The 21,229-nt window shown below is 42.8% G+C and overlaps 1 protein-coding gene across 1 annotated transcript in view; it reads right to left on the reverse strand.

Moving 5' to 3' along the window:
* Positions 1-20,474, reverse strand: part of BACH1 (BTB domain and CNC homolog 1) — a 46,786-nt gene extending 26,312 nt beyond the window's left edge. Inside the window, exon 1 of the mRNA XM_075542382.1 lies at positions 20,337-20,474. The gene's annotated coding sequence lies outside the window, so the exon portion shown is untranslated. The remainder of the gene's footprint in view (positions 1-20,336) is intronic.
* Positions 20,475-21,229: the final 755 nt, after the last annotated feature.

The raw sequence follows: 21,229 nt of genomic DNA on the forward strand, positions 1-21,229 counted from the left end.
TTTGTTGGGGCCTTTTGTTTTTGCTTTTGGTAACTGTGGGAATACTCTCCATGAATTTCTGTCAGTCATTTTAGACTCTAAAACTCTAAAATTTAGAGAATTACTAAGTCCAAAAGGGGCAATCCGACAGCAGCGGCTGGCATCTGCTACATGGCAGTTAAGGAAGACTCCATCTATTTTGTAAACTATGACTTAGCTCAGAATCAGAACAGAGTCCTTCTACATTGTTTTGACCTGGTTCAGAGTATGTATGAATGAAGTGACCTGGCCCAAAGGGGTAGAATTGTGGGAGAAGGCTATTTGGAATGGCTGGTGAGGAAAATAATGGAAATGTGAAAAAGGTGCAGACTGGATAGATTTCCAAGTGAGAACTGGATTCTTGCTGACCCTTATTTACCACGGCATTAGCAATAAAAATAAAATTTGCCCACCTTGTCCCTTGTATAATCGTACATGTCACACAGTGAACTCAGTATCAATAAAAACACAAACAAAAGAGCCCTCACTGCAGTCAAGACAAATAAACTCAGGAGATGGTAGAATGAAAATGATGCTGTACAGTACTCCATTTTAAGGATGTGCTATAATTTATCTATTCAAATGTTAGAATACAGTAATTCGATGGGCATTCAGGTTTTCCAGTTTGGGGCTAATGGTGCAGTAAACTATTTAATATGGCCCTTCTGGCCACAGTGCTCACTCTGTGATGTATCATAAATCCTAGTCCCTACACCTGTGGTTGTGGTCCCATTTGGGGTGATCTGTTCATATATTAATAAGGCAGGATTAGAACGGAATACTTCTTGACTCATGGCCTTCCTATGGGATGTCACTCAAGTCACCACTCAAGTTTCCATGGGGTGTGGTCTGTATCCAATATGCAGGAATGCTCTGACAAATTCTTCAGATCCCACACCTGGCTTAGGAGGGTGTACACCAAAAACCTAAATGCAAGGATGTCACTTTGAGGATTTATGTCACGCCCTGTCATATGCATGTGAATGCTAGACAATGAATAAGGAAGATCACAGAATTAATGTCATTTGAATTATGTTGTCAAGTAACAGAGTCTGAAAAAAGAACCAAAAATTCTGTCTTGGAAGAAGGCCAGCCAGTGTTCCTTAAAACTGAGACACTCTCATATGCTTTGGACATGTTATCAGTAGAAACTAGTCTGTGGAGGACGACTTTATGCTTGTAGAGGCAGTGAAAAAGAGAACGAGCCTCAATAAGATGGACTGACAAAGTAGTTGCAATAATGATACTGCAATGATTATGAGGATGGCATAGGACTGGGCAGTCTTTAGTTCTGCTATACGTATGGTCCCTATGGGTTGTAACCAATTTGACCTCTCAAGTTTTTTAATCATTTTATTGGGGCTCATACAACCCTTATCACAATCCATACATACATCAATTGAGTAAATCACCCTTATACATTCATTGCCCTCATCATTCTCAAAATTTACCTTCCGCTTAAGTTCCTGGAATCAGTTCATTTTCCTTTTTTCCCTCCCTTCTCCACTGCCCCCTTCCTCATGAACCCTTAACTTATAAATTATTTTATCTTATCTTACACTGCCTGGAATCTCCCTTCATCCACTTCCCTGTTTCCCATCCCCCAGAGAGGTTATATGTAGATCCTCAAGATCGGTTCCCCCTTTCTACCCACCCTTCCCTCCAGGTATTGCCACTCTCACCGCTGGTCCTGAGGTTCTTCTGTCCTAGATTCCCTGTGTTTTTAGTTCCCATCTGTACCACTGTACATCCTCTGGTCTAACCAGGTTTCCAAGGTAGAATTGGGATCATGACAGTTGGGGGTAGGAAGCGTTTAAGAACTAGAGGATGGTTGTGAGTTTCATTATTGCTACACTGAACCCTGAGTGACTCATCTCCTCCCCACTACCTCTGCAAGGAATGTCCAGTTGTCTACAGATGGGCATTGGATCCCCATCACGCGCTCCCCTCATTCACGATATGGTTTCCCCCCTACCCCCCGCCTTTGGTGCTTGAAACCTGGTCCCCTCAGCCTTTCATGATCACACATGTTGGTGTACTGCATCCAATGTGGGCTTTGTTGCTTCTGGGCTAGATGGCTGCTTGTTTACTTTCAAGCCTTTAAGACCCCAGACACTATATCTTTTGATAGCCAGGCACCATCAGCTTTCTTTACCACATTTGCTTATGCACACGTCTGTCTTCAGCGATCATCTCAGGAAGGTGGGTATCATGAAATGACCGTTTAGCTGAGCAAGGTGCTCTTGTATTAAGGGGATGTGTGTGAGGAGGCCCAATGTCCACCTTCTACCCTACTACTAAACCTATAAATATATGCACATAGGTCTATTTCCCCCATAATCATAAATATATTTACATAAGTACATGTCTGTATTTAGGCTTCTCTGTATGCCCTTTGCCAGCTATTCCTTTCCTCTATTTCCTTAAGCTTTCCTCCTGTCCCAAATACCATGTGCAGCCTTCATTCTGGTTTCAGTAATTTCTCTCAGTTACCTTGCCCCTGGTCACTCCCTCCCAGTCTTCCCACCCCCTCCCTGCCACTGGTTTTGAGCCACTCTTTGTTCCCTTGTCCCTGGGTTGGCCAACACCTCTCCCTTCCTCTACTTCCCACCCTCTCAGCCCATCTTATCTAGTAGTATGTGCATAAAATTGCCAACGGCTTTGACAACACCAAAGTGGCACATAAGAACATGGCAATGACGGCAGGAACACCGACAAGCTAACTAACAAAGCCACTGACCTACAAAATTTAAGAGAGAAAAAGTAAAAAACAAAACAAAAAGATAGAAAAATAAAGGGGGGGGGGGAGCCTGTTAGTAACTCAAGTTCTATTTGTTGACCTTTAGGAGTGTTTTCCAGACGAGGCTGATGTCCTGGCCCCAAAGTCCATCCTTTATACTCCCTCGGGACCTCCCTTGCTCTGCTTCCCCCGCTGCTCCATTGCATGCCCCGTGTTTTGCCTCAGTGTGGTGGAGGTAGTTCAGTCGCAATGATCTCTCAAATCTTTACAGAAGCAGACTCCCACATCTTTCTTCAGCCTGGTAGCTGGTAGGTTCAAACTGTAACCCTCTGATTAGCAGCCTTAACCACTATATCCTCATGGCTAAAGAACTTCATAAACAAAGAAGCTACCTACTCTAACCCTCACTGGGGGTAAAGTCAAACTTATTGCCCTCTAGTAAATTCCAACTCATACAACCCCGTAGGACATAATTGCTCCACAGGGTCTGTGGCAGTTATGTAATTTATGTCAACTTGACAAATAGGTGTAGGAGTGGAGTCTAGCCTGATAACGCCTCCTTGTGGGCCTGGCCTTCTTATGTGGAGTTTTGAGGTGGGCCTCTCTCTCTGCGTCACCTTCCTGTTGAGGAACCATGTCAGAGTAAACCAGCCCCTGGCAATAACAAGGGTCCACTGGTGCAATTGTACGGCAATAATATATAAAGATTATACTGAAGTTATAGGGAATAAGAGAGATAGGAGAGAGAGTAAAATAAAGGAGTCAGATACATTCCATGGTAGCATGCTCACCCCCTGGAGGGCCATGATCTCAGCAGCCAGGTCCATGCAGAGAGCAGGAAGAAAGAGGCAGGAGGGAGTATATTTCTGACCAAGACTTATATATACTTAGGGGCGTGCAAGTGCTGCATCCCCTCAATCCCCCAATTACAGGTTATCACGTATGTCACAGGAAGGGGTTGTACCATAGGCACTACAGCAACAGGAAGGGGATGTACACACGTGACAAGATGGGCGATCCTAGAGTCAACATGGCAGCCTAACCTTGATCATCTTTGAGCTAGCTAGACTTATTCTCTAGGCTGTTCAGGGAAACCATTACTATCCTTACCAGTAGGATGTGAGCCCCACCTACCGTGGACCGGACAATAGCCTGATTGCTCTGGATGGCTGATGCCTTGAGGCAGAAAACTAAGCAGCTGAACTCACAATGTACTGGCAAACAGTGTGACAACCTGGGAGAGAAACCTTTCTGCTTCCCACAATTCCCCCTTTTGTTTTATGTATTAAATTCAAAAGAACTGCAGGGGCAACATGGTTATTTTCTATACATTAAAAGCTGTCACGGCAAAATTTATGACAACATCAGTGTAGCTAAGCCAAACACTTCAGGCTTATGGCAAATATTTTGAATCCAGGCTGGGGGATAAAGCTCTGCTATGCCCATCTACTATTGGAGGAAAGCATGAGAGGGGTTAGAAGCCATGGCGAGAAGAGACAGAGCAAATAGGAGTGTCTGCTCCTACAGGGAGACATAATCAAACATGTGCTCACTTTAAGACAACATAGCTCTAAGGGGACAAACTGTGGAAATAATATTTAATGCAGGTAAATGTACTTGGATTTTAACCTACCAAAGTGGTGGCTTTCCTACCATAGAATACTAGCTTTCCAGATTCCCTCTGTATAAGTTAGGTAGTAAGTCCCAGCCATATTTCCTTCAGTGTTAAATTTTCCATAGAACCACACTCCGAGAACTGGAGGGGCCACGTGGAGACCTGTGCCGGTGCTGAAATGCTTTTACCACCATTGAATCCACAAAACTTTTTTTTTAGCCCACCGGCCTGTTATATTCCTGCATTTGACATAATTGCATGTGCTGCATGAGTCTAAAGAGGAATTTATGGACTAGTTATCAGACATATGGGCTAATATCAGACTTATGGACTTGATCTGGCTGGGATATTTTCTCAAAATACAATTTGTGCTAGTTTGGGTTGACTAGAGACAAATTCATAGATACTTATGTGTGTCTAAGAAAGAGCTTTATATATATATAAAGCAATCTATATATGGCCTTTCTGGCCCTGGGTTGGCAGTTCTGCTAAAATAATGTACTTTATCACAATCTTGCAAGTGATTGGTTAATCCACTATACAAATAAAGTATATAAAACCCCTGAAAGGATTGTTCAATTATTATGCAAATTAGATGGTATAGTCTTCTGAGGTTATTCAATTCTGCCACCTTGCTGGGCTTAAAAGAGCCCCATCCCACAGAGGGTGAGGGTGACGGAACTGTGATGAAAAAGAAAAACTGGAAGCAGAGCCCATGTTCTGTATCCAGGGCTTGTCCTGAAAACCTAGACCCAAGAGACAGAATTGTAACAGATGAAAACATGACACAAGATGGTACAAAAAGGCACGGATCGGGTGACCAATGCTGGCTGCAGTAGTCCAAAGAGAAAAGAACATGAGCTCAGCACCTTCAAGCTTTGGCGGCAAGCTTCCAGACAGAGTGGGGTGCCTCTAGTATTTATAACAATGGTAGAGAAAGATCTGGAACAGTAAGACCAAAGCAAATGGCCCAGCAGCTGGAGCTGAAGGCTGTCTTTGCTACCCCCCCATGCAGATTGGCAATCTACTTCCTGTCTTCTGAACTGTTTCTGTTACTTCCAAGCTGATTCTGATGGAATAAACATCATAATTGTGGGCATGTTTTGTGACTTCTGTGTAGCCACTGGAATGAAATATCGAAACCAGAAGAGAAGAGATCATCATGGAGAGACTACTAGTGTCTGAATTGGTTAAAAATTAAAATAAAAAATCAGAGTGAGTTATGTCTGATTCCACCTAATAGGAATCAGCTTTGGGCTGTTAACAAAATGAATGACTCTAAGGATTAAACGTAGAACATTTAATAGAAAAGTGTTTGGCACAGGATCATTAAAGCATCATTATTGCATTATAGAAATGAATAAAAGAAAACTGCATTTTAAAAGCTCTTCATGTGGGTCTAAAGGTAGTGAAATTTCTCCTTTCTCAAGGGTTGCTCATAGTCAATTACAGGTTCACCTTCTTGTCTACCCTGTCTTACTAATGTTCACTTGATTGGTCTTAAAATAAAGTTGTACAAAGCCAAGAATTATGAGACAAAATACAGAAATTTCAGGATCATTTACAATGGAAATTTAGGAAGCCTAATAAGAATCTCAACAAAGTAAAAAGAAAATATTTAAAATGGCACAAGTCTACCTAAGTTATTGCTAACTTTACAGAGTTAAAGACTTTTCAATGGAAAGAACCCTTTCCTATAGTGTTACACTTTGTAGCCTAAAGAATTCAAAAATGTAAGCAAAGTTCACATTTTAAAAAGTTCTTCTTGGCCACGTCCAAATAATTTCAAGCAATTTGAAATAATTTCCATTAACGCTGCATGAGGGCAGAGAGCTAAAACAGAAAAGAAGTGCTTCCAATGTCCTGAGTGTGACAGGAGTGAGCAATCTTACAGAAACATATTGAGTATTTTAAGTAAACCTGAAGTTAACTAATTATACAATATTAGGCTAATTAATTTCTGATGCACATTTCTTAAATTATATAATCAACTTAGTATATCATTAAAAGTAGCCTATCATTAAACTATTTAAGCAAAATCTATAGTTTATATCACCTGAGTTATACTAAAGTATTAAGGCTCTGCCAGCCATAATCCCTGTGCCTTTTGCTAGTTACAGATTTCATAAACCTGTGGTTACAGCCTTATTTTGGAGGGTATTATCTACTAACAAGAATAAGATGAGATTAAGATCTGACCTTAGTAGAGGGTGTGAACTGGACCATACTCTTTGTTTAATGATTATCTTGGTTACTGCTCCTAGTAATGGATAGAAGAAATTATATGCTACAACGGAGAGGGAGGAAAAAAACACCTTGTTTCTGGAGCGGCCTGGGAAAAAAAGCTTAGCTGATTAAGATCAGTAGCATATCAATATATTGGAAACACCTAGCCAGAGGCCCCAGGTCATATGCACATAAATAAGATACAGTCCAGGGGTGAACAGATTATTATATTTGATGAAATTAAATTGAACCACTGGCATATGTCTGGTAAGAAGGTGGGGGAAGATAGGATCGACCTGTGAATAACTGTGCACAGGATTCCCAGCAATACCGTCCTGCTGCATATAAAATAAGCCCACTAAGAAGCAGGGGATGTGATCTCATAACCAAGAAGAGCCAAGAGTGGAGCACATCCTCTGGCCTGAGCATCTGGCTTACCTCTGCCTGACCTTTGAATTTTGGACTAAACAGCATCCACCATATGAGATATTTCCTCAAATTTTAGTGCTTTCTGTGAGAAATTACAGTGATTTGCAGAACCCAGAAAAGTTAAGGAAACTGCCAAGGGCTGTGTGTGTGTGTGTGTGTGTGTGTGTGTGTGTGTGTGTGTGTGTGTGTGTGTGTGTGTGTGTGTGTGTGTGTAGAGGTGGTGGAGTGGTGTGTGTTTGTAGAGGTGGTGGAGTGGTGTAGAGTCTTGTGCAAGAGTCGGACTTCTGGGACTTTTTCAATTGCTAACTCCTTGGGACTACTTCAGTTGTTAATTCTTACAAAAGAAACTATTACCATGCACCTGCATATAGGAAATTCAAGAAAGAGAGAATGTTCACAAAATGCTACTTTTATTATATAAATGTTAAGTGCCTATGTCTTAAATTCATAATGAAGTATTACAGATTCAGGTAATTTTGTTTTCTATCTATAAAATTTATAAATCTGAATGTCTATAGCCTTCAGTATGGATTACACTTAATATAAGGAAACAAAAATCCTCACAACTGTACCAACAGACATGATAAAAAAGATAAAAGATTGAAATCATTAAGATTTTCAATTTACTTAGATCCATAATCAATGCTCTGACAAATCAAACACATCACATTGGGCAAATCTGCTGCGCAAGCCCTCTTTAAAGGGTTATAAAAAAATTTTTTTAAAGAAGTCACCTTCAGGTCACCTGCCCAGCCATGGTATTTTCAATCACCTCATACACATGCAAAAGCTTAGCAATGAATAATGAAATTTAATAAGAATTGACTCATTTGAATGATGGGATTGGCAAACAATAATGAATATCCCATGGACAACCAGTATGTTCTTTAAAAGCAATGAAGTGGGTGAAGGGAGACATCGGACAGTGTAAGATATAACAAAATAATAATAATTTATAAATTATCAAGGGTTCATGTGGGAGGGGGGGTGGGAGGGAGGGGAAAATGAGCTGACACCAAGGGCTCAAGTAGAAAGCAAATGTTTTGAGAATGATGAGGGACACAAATGTACAAAAGTGCTTGACACAATAGATGGATGTATGGATTGTGATGAGTTGTACGAGCCTCCAATTAAATGATTTTTAAGAAAGGAGCAAGTATTCTTGGGGATAGCGTAACTCCTTGTGTACACTTTGGACATGCAAGAATGGATCTGTCCCTAGAGGGCATCATGCTTGCTAATGGTGAAAAAGAGGAAGGCCCCTCAATTCTATATATTCACATGGTAGCTGCAACAATGGGACCAAAGATGATAAAGCCTGTGAGCATGGCTAAAAACTGGTCAGTGCTTTATTTGTTGTACAATCGGGTCACTATAAATAGTAACTGACTCCATGGCACCTACCATCCAGAGATCAGCCTTAAAACTAGTTCAGAGTCAAAGGGATCAGCAACTGAAAAGACAACACAGAAAAGTAACCAAAAAATGATGCCCATAAAATGTGTAATAACTCCTTGAACACCATCTAGCTCATAATAAACTTAAGTCCCCTTACCCAAAAAACTAAAAGAAAATGTTAAGTAACAATTTAAATAAAAAAGCAAGCAGTTACACAACAGTGCAGGTAGATTAACACAGGAATCACAGATTTTTAAAAATTTAATTCAAGTAGGTTCTAAATTTAGTGCTTGATTAAAAAAATAACCTGACCTTTGGGAGCTACTATGTAATATACTTACTTAAATTAAAATCTCTAATTCATTGTTGTTATGTTAGTATGCTTAGCTTTGGGGAGTCAGCAAATTATCTCTAAAATGGGAATTGCCAATCTTTCAACTTACCTCATTCCCAGATCCAATTTTATATACTTTTGAGTATATAAAACTTAGTCAAGTCATTAATTATATGAGCCTTTAAAAAAGGCTAAAATATCTCAAGTCAAATATTGAGAAACAACTGAATTAGATAAATGCTGTTCCATTTTATACAAGTGAACTTACTGCAGCAGGATTATAAGTCTTTCTAAAGACTGTCTAAAAATAGTTAACATTTCAGAAACCCACCCTGACCATTTTCAGGCTCTTAAATTGCTCCCAGAGAAAACCTACTCTGACAAATCTGTTCCCACTGACAGTGACCCTATAGTGTAGCGCTGTCCCATCAAATATGACTAACCAACAAGACTGCTTTCCCTCCTAGCATGAGAATGACGTAAAGTGCCTACTTGTATCTCTGAGTCAAGAGAAAACTGGCCTGTCCAGACCATCCACTGAGCATTCTACTTGAACCAATCCTATCCTCAGCACTCAAGAATCATGGCCATGCTTTTCAGATGAAGAGCTTGTCTTTTGGGCCCAGAAACAAGTGGAAGTTACAAAGGCGATACTAGATGAGGTAAACTGAACTAGAGCTTAAATTTTGAGCACCCCAGTTTGAAAAATAAAAGGCTATGGGTAGCAGTAGCAGCCCCCAATCCACCTGCAGAGTGTCCACATAAATTAAGTCTCCAGTAACAATGCCCAGTCCTGCACCATCCCATAATTGTTCCAATGTGTGTTACAGCAACTTTATCAACCCATTTTGTTGGGGGCCTTCCTCTCTGTCACTGTCCAACTGTACCAAGCACGAAGTCCTCCTTATATGCATAGCTCTAAAACATTGTCTTTGGGATTATTAACCAAAAACAAACAAAACAAACTCATTGGCACTGAGTCAATGCCCACTCATAGAGATCCTATAGCATCAGAGGGAACTATTTCTGAGACAAAATTTCTACAGGACTAGAAAGCCTTATCTTTCTCCCCCTAGAGCAGGGAGTGGGTTTTACAACTGTGGACCTTGCAGTGAGCAGCCTAAGGCTAAGCCACATGGGCTCTTGATTATTAACCAAGGAAGTAGATAATCTTGTCCTGAAGCAGAGTGCCTCGGAAAACTGATTATCTCCAACCCTCTACAGCTAGTCCAGGGAAGGGCAGTCTTTTTTTATAGACAAGCTGGTGTGTCCCTGATGGACATCAGACAGAGATCACCATACTGGGGACCTTACATGGGTCCCAGACTCAGAAGTCATAATCAGTCAGAAGGCCCTCAACCACCAATATTATAAGCTTGCCTATCTAACATAATATACATGTTCCAATCTGACTGGTCCGGTTCCTTCGTCTGTAGTCCCACCCATAACTGTGAAGCATTGATCTGCTACCAACCATGTATTTGTGAGTTTCTTTTGTTCCATGCTTTATTAACTAGCACCCTGAATGCAAATCCTCAGAAGCCATTTGACCTCCTGCTAATGGCCTATCTCATCCAGGTATGTCTGTCTTTTCCCCTTTTAAGACTTATTCTAAATGTTCTCTTTAAATTATATTTACTATACTATATTATATATTGGGATCTCTTGTATTCTAAAACAAAAGAAGTAATCTGTGACTTGCTTCCAAAAAGTCACAAACTATAAAAATTCTAAAGAGCATTTCTGCTCTGAAACATACAGGGTTACCTTAAGTCAGAATCAAAATGTCAACTGGTGGGGGTAGTGGTGGCAAAGAAGTTCCAAGACATAGTTCATGTTCTCCTTTCCTTGAAAGTTTTGAGGATGGCCAAGAAACTGATGGCTGTTTAGAGTTGTTGTCGTTGGTAGGTGCTGTGGAATCAGTTCTGACTCATAGCTGTCCTATATGCAACAAAATGAAATGTTGCCCAGGTCCTGTGTCATCCTCACAAGGGTTCCTATGCTTGAGTCCTATGTTAATGTAACAATTGTGTCAATCCATCTTGTTAAGGGGTCTTCCTCCATTTCTTTGTCCTTTACCCAAACATGATGTCTTTAAAGCTCCAGGTGTTGATCTCGCCTGACAAGATGTTCAAAGTACACCAGTCTCACCATCCTTGCAAGTACTGTTTAAATAACTTTAATATATTCCTTCCATATAAGATTTTCTAGTACAAAATGGAACTTCCAAATTTTTCAGTAAAACATCTCTTTGATTTTAAAAATAATTTATCAGTGTACAAAATATGACAAAAAATTTTAAGTCTCTTTAAAGAACAAATCTAAAGATATCCACATTTAAAGTACATGCATGTGCATTACATATGGGTGAGGAAATAAGGATGAAACCAGTAGATGGTCTGCCAACAGCTATTCACCCCTCCTTGTATTCTAACCAAACCTTCCATGTGTTCTCACATGCAGACCCTCTCCCAGAGGCCAACTGTTTCTGCAGTAGCTCATGCCAAGATGAATATAATCGATCTAAGTCAATTACATTAGTCCAATTTCTCTAGATGAGCGGTTCTCAACCTGGGGGTCGGACAACCCTTTCACTAGGGTAGCCTAATACATCCTACATATGAGATATTTACATTATGATTCTTAACAGTAGTAAAATTAGTGATGAAGTAGCAACAAAAATAATGTTATGGTTGGGAGTGGTCACCACAACCCAAGGAACTGTGTGAAAGGGTTGCAGCTTTAGGAGAGTTGAGAACCACTGCTCTAGACAATGGCTGATTTAGACTTGGGCTTGTTTGCATAATTGGCACATGAAAAGAGTGATGGGATGGATAGTTTCTATTATGAAACACTTGAGTAAGGGTATTTCTCACTGATAGACAATTAGACAATGGTGGGGGGGGGATCTTTCTTCTTGTAGAAACTCAGTAATATCAACTTGTAACAAGACTCAAACTTGTGGCAGCCATTCTGCAGTCTTCAAAGTAACTCAAAACACCAAATCAAATTCACTATCACCGAGTCAATGTTGACTCATAGTGGCCCTATAGGACAGAGTAGAACTGCCCCTGTGAGTTCTGAGACTGTAACTCTTTACAGTCTCATCTTTCTCTCTCAGTGCTTGCTGGCGGTTTCAAACTGCTGACCATAACCACTATGCCACCAGGGCTCTTAAAAAAGGAACTAGCCGAGGATAAAACAAGTCTGCCTCCTCCATCTTTTTCCACCAACCAGGTGCTTTCCAAAAGCACACATCTAAAATCTTCCAGGCCCAAACTCTCCCTCCTGAAACCTCTCGCTATCTATTCTTCCTCACATCTAAGCATGCAAACAGAGCTGCCAATATAACTTGTTTTCCCTACTAAACTATGTATTCATTGTTGACATTCTACGGCGTTCCAAATTTAGCCTTCTTGGATTCCACAGTCCCATAGAACATTTGACATGTTGCTATTACAGTTCTACTTTGCCACATACGGGGTCACTATGAGTTGGAGCCGTAGTGGTTATTAATTAGGTGAGTAGCTGGAAACCACAGTCGCTCAGCAGGAGAAAGACTGTGCTTTCTACTCCCTGTCCTATGGGGTCAATGAGTTGGCACTGACTCGATGGCAGTTAGTTTTTGAGTTAGAAATTTGTTTTGTTTTGTTTGTAATTATTATTCCAATTAACACAAGCAATAGGTATAGTTTTCTTGTCTATTAGAATAACTGCTGGAAAATTCTCTATTGTTGGTATCCAGGAAAGTCAATGGAATTTTAAAGGCATAAATATACATTTCAGAAATTAAGTGGAATTTCAAATACCTAACATATGCTTCAAATACTGAAATGAAATTAACAACTCCCTACTATTGATATCCACTATGTGCTGAGTTTTGTTTGTGTGGTGTGAGTGTTCAGGGACATGGGTTGCATGCATGCACAGGGACAGAAGAACAAGTGCCTTAAAACCTAAAAGCACATTTTTTGGCCCCTCTCAAGGGAATGGAGAACTGTCCAAAATTAACTCACAAAGAGGGAAGTACATTTCTAAACAGGTACTTGGGAGACAGCAGAAGGTTAGCACATTCGCTATCCAAGCTCCTTAGTGGCACCACTAGGTAGTAGGGCTGTTGGTGTGCTCCCCAGTTAAAGGGTCCCAGCCCTCGTAGGGTCTGAAATAGACAGAGCAGACCATCAACAACAGCAAGCACACCTCAGAGGCAAACCACTTGAAAAAAATATTCTGTGGAAACTTACCTAGAATTTGATCAAGATAAATGGACAGTCCTTTACCAAAAAGACACGTTTAAGTACGCAAAACAGCATAATGGCTACAGACTCATCCCTAACTGGAATTTCCTCTGATTTCTCTAAATAACAGCATGTAAGCAAATATTTAGCTTGGCAAAATTCAAAAGCACTTTACTAATAATGTAAGGTAAAGAGTTAATGAAACAGGCCATTGGTTTTTTTCATACTTCTAATTTGAGCATGTAATGGCTCCTATCCAGGGGTGAATCTCTAAGCATTGAGTATATACATAGAGACAGCAAGTATTTGGAAAATGAACAGAGGCCTTTTCCAAGATCTGGGAACTATTTTACATTTTTAAAAATAATCAAATGCAAAACAGTCATCAACAAAATTACCGGTCTTCCCAAAAACCACATACTCTGAAATTACAAGCTAATAAATTACATATTAATAAATCTTTTACAGCTACACATTTTGTAAGAGAGTCCCTGATGGATGAGTGGATGAGTAACTCCACTGATTTCGCTGACTTGCTAAAGATGCTGGCACACAGAGGAGGAGGGCATTAAGCATAAAAAGACACCAGAAGCAAGGTAGATAGATAGAAGAGGAAATCATTTTGCAGGAAGTAGGGTCCATTTCCCCATGCACTAGCAAAAACACTGGCCCAAAGAGTTCACGTCCTTAGGGCAAAACCATCTCCTCCAGGGGGTCCAGAAGGCAGAGAAGTTTGTAAGAAACAGGGAGATGCTCTAAGATTGATGGGGTGGTGACTGTTCAATGCCCTTGTTATGATTGAATGATTAAACTGTTGAATTGCATGACATGTAAATTATGTGCCAAAAACTGTTGGGTTAAAAAAAAGAGAGGGGAGTTGTGAGCCAAAGATTTTGCCCTTACTCTACCATTTACTCTACATCCTTGGGGGCAGGAAGATGCTTATGTCCAGGATATACAGAAACTGGAAAACAAAACCAACCAAAAAAACTCCCACACTATTGGAAGTTGCTTTTTAGTGCAATTCTACTTTAATGCGGAATGAAACTGATCATTATGACTCATAAAATCTAAGAAATGACCAACGAAAACCTATTTACCATGTAAAAACGGGGAATAATTAATTTACTAATCAACACTATTAAAGTTATTCTTTTGAATGAGTTTCCTAAGTCATTAAGAAAAAGATTTAAATTCACCCTTTAAAGGCCATGATTTGCAGTTTCTGCTACATTAAGCTAATGTATTCTGCATTGTGTACAGACAGGAATCCTTAGCAGCCAGCCAACTTTACTCCACACCTGCAAACAAGATCCTGGCAAGCCTATTCCTTTGATACTTGTTTACTTGAAAGCAGTTTTTATAATCCTATTTAATATTTTCTAAACTGCCCCGATCCTAAATAAAACAAAGTATTGCGGTAACACTCCAGAAAAAAAATATTAAATGTGTATGGAGCTTCAAATAATTCATGGAAAAAATGGAACCAAAAGATAATAGAATTTTTCCACAAACTTTTTAAGTTCCCCTTATATAGAGGTTTTCACATGTACACACCCCAAATTATGCTATGTTCAATTCAATTCAAAGTCAATCACAGACAAAAATAAATTACAAGACAAGGTTTCTATCTCAAGAGGCAAAATAAAATGATTTAAATCCAGCTGCTTCCTCAATAACCACACCAGTGACAAAAACAGAAAGAAGTCTTCATGATGAAAACAATTTCAACTCTGTACTCTTAACATAATACATAATGCTCTCCTTCAGTTAACTTAAACTCTCCCCAGTTAACTTAAACTCTCCCAAGTTTCAAACCTACCGATCTAGAATGAACCCCTACTACACCACCTTGTACAGTCACCAATGGTTCACTGAACAAAAAACTGGCAAAGGTACATTTATTGTGCCATGGGACATAAAAGCGAAGATACACAACTTCAACATCCAAAAATCCATTCTCCAGATGACCAGATGGTCAAATGTATGACATTTAAAAATTTTTATTTTATTTTTTAAGATTTTATTGGGGGCTCTTACAACTCTTAAAACAATCCATATGTCAACTGCATCAAGCATTATTTGTACATGTTGCCATCATTTCCTAAACATTTACATTCTATCTGAGCCCTTGGTATCAGCTTCTCTTTTTTCCCTCCTTCCCACCCTCCTGACCCCTTGATAAATTATAAATTATTATTGTTTTCTTATCTTATACCAACCACTGTTTCCCTTCCCCCATGGTTTCTGCTGTTTGTCCCCCTGGGGTGTGGGGGTGGTTATGTGTCAATCAGGGAGATGGGTTATATTTTTAAATATAAACCACAGGACGAACAACGTGCTTAGTTAGAGGCCATGTGATAAGCACAACTACAGTTTATTATGGAAACATTTTTCATGTTATCACAGATAATGTCAGCAATTAGAAGTGGCAAGTTAATGTACATTCCAAGTGTTCTGAAGAGAGCCTGGTGGTGATGTGGGATTGACTACACACTGAGTTGTCTGTTAACCGTAAGGTCAGCAGCTGGAACAAGCTCTGTGGGAGAAAGACAAGGTGTTCTACTCCCATAAGATTTATGGTCTCACTAACCCAGAGGGGCAGTTCTAGCCTGTCCTATAGAGTCGCTGAGTCAGAATGGATTCAATGGCAGTGACTAGATGTTGCAAAAGAATGGATGAAACACCCAAAGAAGAATCAACAAAACTCCAGTTCAGCTATGTGTCCAATTTTCCTAAACCTGCTGGGCCACAATATCAACTATAAGGCACTAGATGAGGAGTAGCAGGTGTTTTTTTATTTCAAATGCCAATTCCAACCCACTGGGCTAATTGTCTCCAGAGCACTCTGCTGAGAGTGTTAACAACAAAACAAACTCATTGCCATCAAGGCAATTCTGACAGTAACCCTCTTGACAGAGTGGAACTGCCCTATGGGGGTTGCTGAAGGTGTACATTTTTACAGATGCAGGAAACCTCATTTTTTCCCCCTCGCAGAGCCGCTGGAAGGTTCGAACTGCTGACCTTGTGTGGTTAGCAACCCAATTTATAACACACTACACCAGCAAACCTGCTGAGATTGTGCCATCATCTCAACCATCCAACTTCTAAGAGCAAGGAACAAAGGACACAGCTTTTTACTTAAAGGAATGTCCTGTGTTCCTTGCTCTTAGAAGAGATGGTGCTACTAAATGAGTTTTTCCCTGCAGCAATGAGCAGCTGCACACCCACAGATTCTCATGTCTTGTGATCAATGGCTACAATGGCTCATAGAGGCTCCTGTGAATCAAGCACTTTGATTCTGGATAACAGATGATAACATTTTTATGTTTCAAACTATGTGACACACTGTTCTAACCACTTAGGAGCCCAGGTGTTGTAGTGGTTATGCATTAGTCCGCGACCTGCAAGGTCAGCAGTTAGAAACTACCAGGGGCTTCGTAAAAATAGTCTCCAAAAGTCATCAGGGCACTCCTATCCTGTCTCAGAGTCGTTATGAGTCGGTATTGACTCCATGGCACTGGGTTTGGTTTCATTTTGTTTCCTATCACGTTAAGTAGTTCTGAAGGAGTCTGGCTGCACCTTTGTAGTTAAGTGCTCACAGACTGAAGGAGGTCTGGGGTCTGAACCCACCAGTTGGCTCCTTGAAGGAATGATTTGGCAGTTTGTTCTCAGCTCAAAGATTACCCACACCTAACCCACAGTGCCACCAAGGTTCCTTGTCATATAAAGGGCCCTTTCCATTATATATATTACATTTGGATGTTCCCATTGCACCATTTTGTCTATCACACTACAACTATGGTTAAAACACTCTATCACAAACTGAAAGATTGGAGGTTTAAGGCACATCTGGTAAGACAGTCTACTTCCGGAAAAGTCAGTCATGGAAAGCCCTATTGGGCACAGTTCTACTGACATTCATGAGGCTGTCATGAGTCAAGTGGACAGCAATTTTGTACACTTCACATAAGGACCGTATGAAGTAAACAAGCTATTTAGTTTAAATCAAATTCAAAATATGATGGTATAAAACAGGGGTCCTCAAACTACGGCCCGCAGGCCACAGACATTTATCCAGTCCACTGGGTGTTTTTGCCACTGCTGCCTGTCCTGCTTAGCAGTCAACTCGTCCAGTGTGCGTAGGAATTTGTTCAGTTTCTTTTTAAACTATAGTCCAGCCCTCCAACAGTCTGAGGGACAATGAACTGGCCCCCTATTTAAAAAGTTTGAGGACCCCTGCTATAAAATATAATTGGCAATATTTGTTTCCATCTCCGACATCCACCAATAAGGTAGTAAAAAGTTACACTAACATGCCTCATTTGTAAAGCATAAAAAAATAGATATATGAATGAAACATTAAATGAAATATGGGGAACACTGTCAGAGATTTGAAAACAAATCAGAAGTTATAAAAAAAAGTACTTCACCTGTAAAAAATGTTATTAGGCAGTTGTTAATAAACTCTTTTAAGTTCTCCATTCTATAATATTCATGTACTACTGTTAGTCTGCATCTGGAGACTTAAGGTTCTATTTTCCAAACAAGTAAATTCCTACTAATCAGTTTTAATATTTTCTTCACAATTATCTTCCACCCTATCCTATAAACACTAAGGCCTCAAAATACATGAATGAGTCTATAGTCCCAAATTTAAACCAACAATATTAATCATATTTCTAACAGTCATTCCTTAGCCTACAAAGTCTATTAATCAACTCAGGACTCAGGTCCCCCCCCTCCCAGCCCACCACCAAACAATTTTAATTTATAAACAGTTTACAACAGAACATAGCAATTCTTAGGTTCTTTGCTCATTTTTAAAACCTAGAAAAGTCATACTTCAAGATGTAACAATCCAAGAATGTAAACACAAGAGCATCACAGACAGAACATGAGGAGAGAGATACTAAGGCTTGCCTCACATAGACAAAAACTCTTTTTAGATCAATAAAAACGCTGCCTGGTAATCATTTGGGCTGCAGATCTCAGGGCTGGTGGTTCATAGTCCCCAGCTACTCTGAGGGACTACGGAGATTGTGCGCTCCAATAAAGGATAAACAGCCTCAATATCCATATAAAGGGCCATTCTGAAACGGAAATGATTTGATGGCAGTGGGTTTTCCACTCGCTGAAAGCCTAGTGGCACAGTGGTTACACACTAAGTCGCCAGCCAAAAAGTCTGCAGTTCAGTCTGAATCCTCCAGTCAGTTCCTAATAAATGATGAGGCAGTCTGTTTCCACCATGATTTTCATCCTTAGAAAGAGGATGGGGCCGTTCTACCCTGTCTTCTAGGTGAGTACGAGACAGAATCAACTCACCAAGACTCTGCCACCACGGCCTACAGCTGTAGGCATGAAAAGCCAAGGGCTAAGAACACTGAAAGGCAGGCAGGTCCCTTCTGTGTTCTCATAATCATTTATGAAGAACAAAGTCAGTCTTTTTGAAATGAATAGACCACACAACAAAAATCCAAAAGGCAAGGGGTTAGGGTGCTGAGTAAGAGTAGCAAGCAAGTGTTCTGTTACAATGGTTTGCAAGCAGCACAGATTCTGTCCCAGGTCCCAGCCTGCACCCTGTTCAAGCACCGCCTCCAGCTACTTACTTGGTCACTTCCTCAAAGTGTGTGTATATTTCACCCACCGATGATCCGCATCAAAACAAACCACCTCCCTCTAGGTCCCCTTCAGCTTTTGAAGCAAACCCCCTCTGGAGTGCGAGCTTCTAGCATTTATAGTGGAGGCATGTGACCACACTACACTATGTGCACCAGCTGTTTCTAATTACCTCTCTGGCTGGGGTGAATGACTCAGCAACCCAACTTTCTTATGTTATCATCCTACCTTGTCAGCCAACTAGCCTATTGAACCATGGTAAACCACTTGACGCAGCCAGAGGTTATACAACAATAAAACCCATCACTACACGAAGGACACTCCACCATCAAGGCTGACTCACCAGGTCTTTTCTCCAGAAAGGTCTCCAAAGGCAGAAGTGACGAGCACCTCCACGCCCAGCAGGCTATTGCACCACTGCCCTAGACCAGGAAGAAGCTGACCTCTTCCCATTTCTCCGCTTGACCATGTGAAGCACCCAAGTTAAGGCCACTAACACACCAGTTTATCTTCCTGAACTGCCTGAAAACTATCTTTAAGATGCAAACCCTCTGTGTCTTACAGTCATAACAAAACCAAACTCACTGCCATCTAGTAGATGTCTACTCCTAAAGACTAACTCTTTACAGGAGTAGAAAGCCACTTTTTTTCTCCCGTGGAGCGGCTGGTGGTTTCGAACTACTGGCCTTGCATTAACAAGTCAATGCGTAACCAGTACTGCTAAAACAAATGAGCAAACTACTGGGTAAAAAAAACCCAAACCCGGCATATTCCAGGGGTAAAAGTCCCAACTCTGGTAAGAATTCTCCCAAAAGATTAGTATGTCTCCAAGTCTTTGTTCCTGTAAAAACGGCATTGTAGCTTGCTTGCCACCACACCCCCCCACACACACACACCCACACACCCACACACACACACAAACGTTCTTCCACAACTCCTAGTACACCCTTCCTCGAAGGAGCCCAAGTTGAATACAGAAGGCCCGCTGCATTTAAAAGCATTCTGGTACAATCCTCAATGCCAAGAAACTGCCGTGTAAGGAGAAAGCAGTTGTATCACGTTCGACGACAAGCACAAAGCTGGTGTACTCTATAACCCATAACCGCTCTCACCATATTGCCAGCGTCTCAATTACAACGTGTGGGCAAAACGCCAACAAAGAGAGCCGTGGGATCTCCAGTCCACCGAACGTGGCCAGGTGCTAGGATTGCTCAAACCACCAACCTGGCCTTTCTGACGTGGATTCTGGAGGGGACACACACACTCCCGGGCTCCAAAGAGCAGCGCCAACAGCCCGCTGGACGCCGCGACTGCGGGGCGCGCTGGGACGGGGGGGCGTGGGGGGGGGAGGCTGGAGGACAATACGGAGCCGCGGCCGAGCCCCGCGCTCGGACCCCGGGCCGGGCGGGGGCGGGGGCGGAGGCGGAGGCGGCGGGCTCGGCGCACCCACAGCCGCCGGCGCGGCCCGCCCCGGGGAAAGTCCGGCAGGGGCGGTAAACAACAGCGCTGACCGCCCGCCGCGCGCGACGGCGGACGGTCGCCCTTTCCGGCGGACGCGGACACTTCCAGAAACGGGCCTCGCTCAACCCTCCCGCCCAGAAAGCTGTGCCGGGGACGCCGCTCCCGGAGCCGCCCGCGGGCCACCCCTCAGCCCCGACCCTGCGCGCAGCCGCGCGCGCCCTCCCGGGGACGGAGCCGCCGGACCGCGGAGCCACTCACCGGAGCTGAGGCGCGGCGCGGCCCGACAGACGGCGGCGAGCAAGCCAGGCTGGCGGCGCGGGCAGCGGTCAGGTGACTCACTCGCTCCCCGCGGCCGCCGGCCCCCTCCGCTCCCCTCCCCCTGCCGTCGCCCCAGCCGCTTCGCCGCGCCGAAACCCCGCCCGTCTGCCTGCCCGGCGAGGCCCCGCCCCAGCCGAGGCCCCGCCCCTCGAGGCCCGCCCGCCCGCGCGCGCTAGAAGCCCCGCCTCCAGCCGGGGAAGCCCGCGTCGGTCTGCACGCCGAACGGGCCCGGGGCCGGCGGCCCGCGCCGACGCTGCGGCCGGAAGCCCACGCGAGGGTCTGTGCGTGGGGCCGCTGCGTACAGTGGGGCGGGCCTCGGCGAGTCCGCGGCGGCCGCCCTCAGGCACTACCGGCACCGCCTCATCCTCTACAACCGAGGGTCAAGGAAAGAGGCCGATGGCACCTTCGGCCAGCGGTTGTGAGAACAGCGTAATCCTTCAGCCATCGCGGGGAAACCGGAGGGAGAAGGAGCGCCTCCCGCCCGCCGTCGCCAGACACCGCAGGGGGCGCTTCCGGAATCCCCTGGGCCCAGCGCCTCCGCCTCCAGGTGTGGCCTGGAGCCCAGGTTGGCACCCCCTGCGAGCTTCCTGAGAGGGCTGTGTCAAGTGCGCCCAGGATTTTGCAGAAAGCACTTGGCAGCCCTACTCCGTCTGACAATGAGAACAACAGCCTCTGTTTAACAGGTGTTCCCTTTATGCTGTCGCTGCCAGGAAAGGAGCCAGGTTCAGCGCCCTGTAGTGTCAGCGGCTCAGGGGCTCATTCCAAACCCCGGTCGCGCTTTTGCCCTCTGATCCCGTGATGCTTACTCTGTGCTTGCTTACCCACTGGCCGTT

Source organism: Tenrec ecaudatus, chromosome 2 (genome assembly GCF_050624435.1).
Source record: "Tenrec ecaudatus isolate mTenEca1 chromosome 2, mTenEca1.hap1, whole genome shotgun sequence".
NCBI lineage: Eukaryota > Metazoa > Chordata > Mammalia > Afrosoricida > Tenrecidae > Tenrec > Tenrec ecaudatus.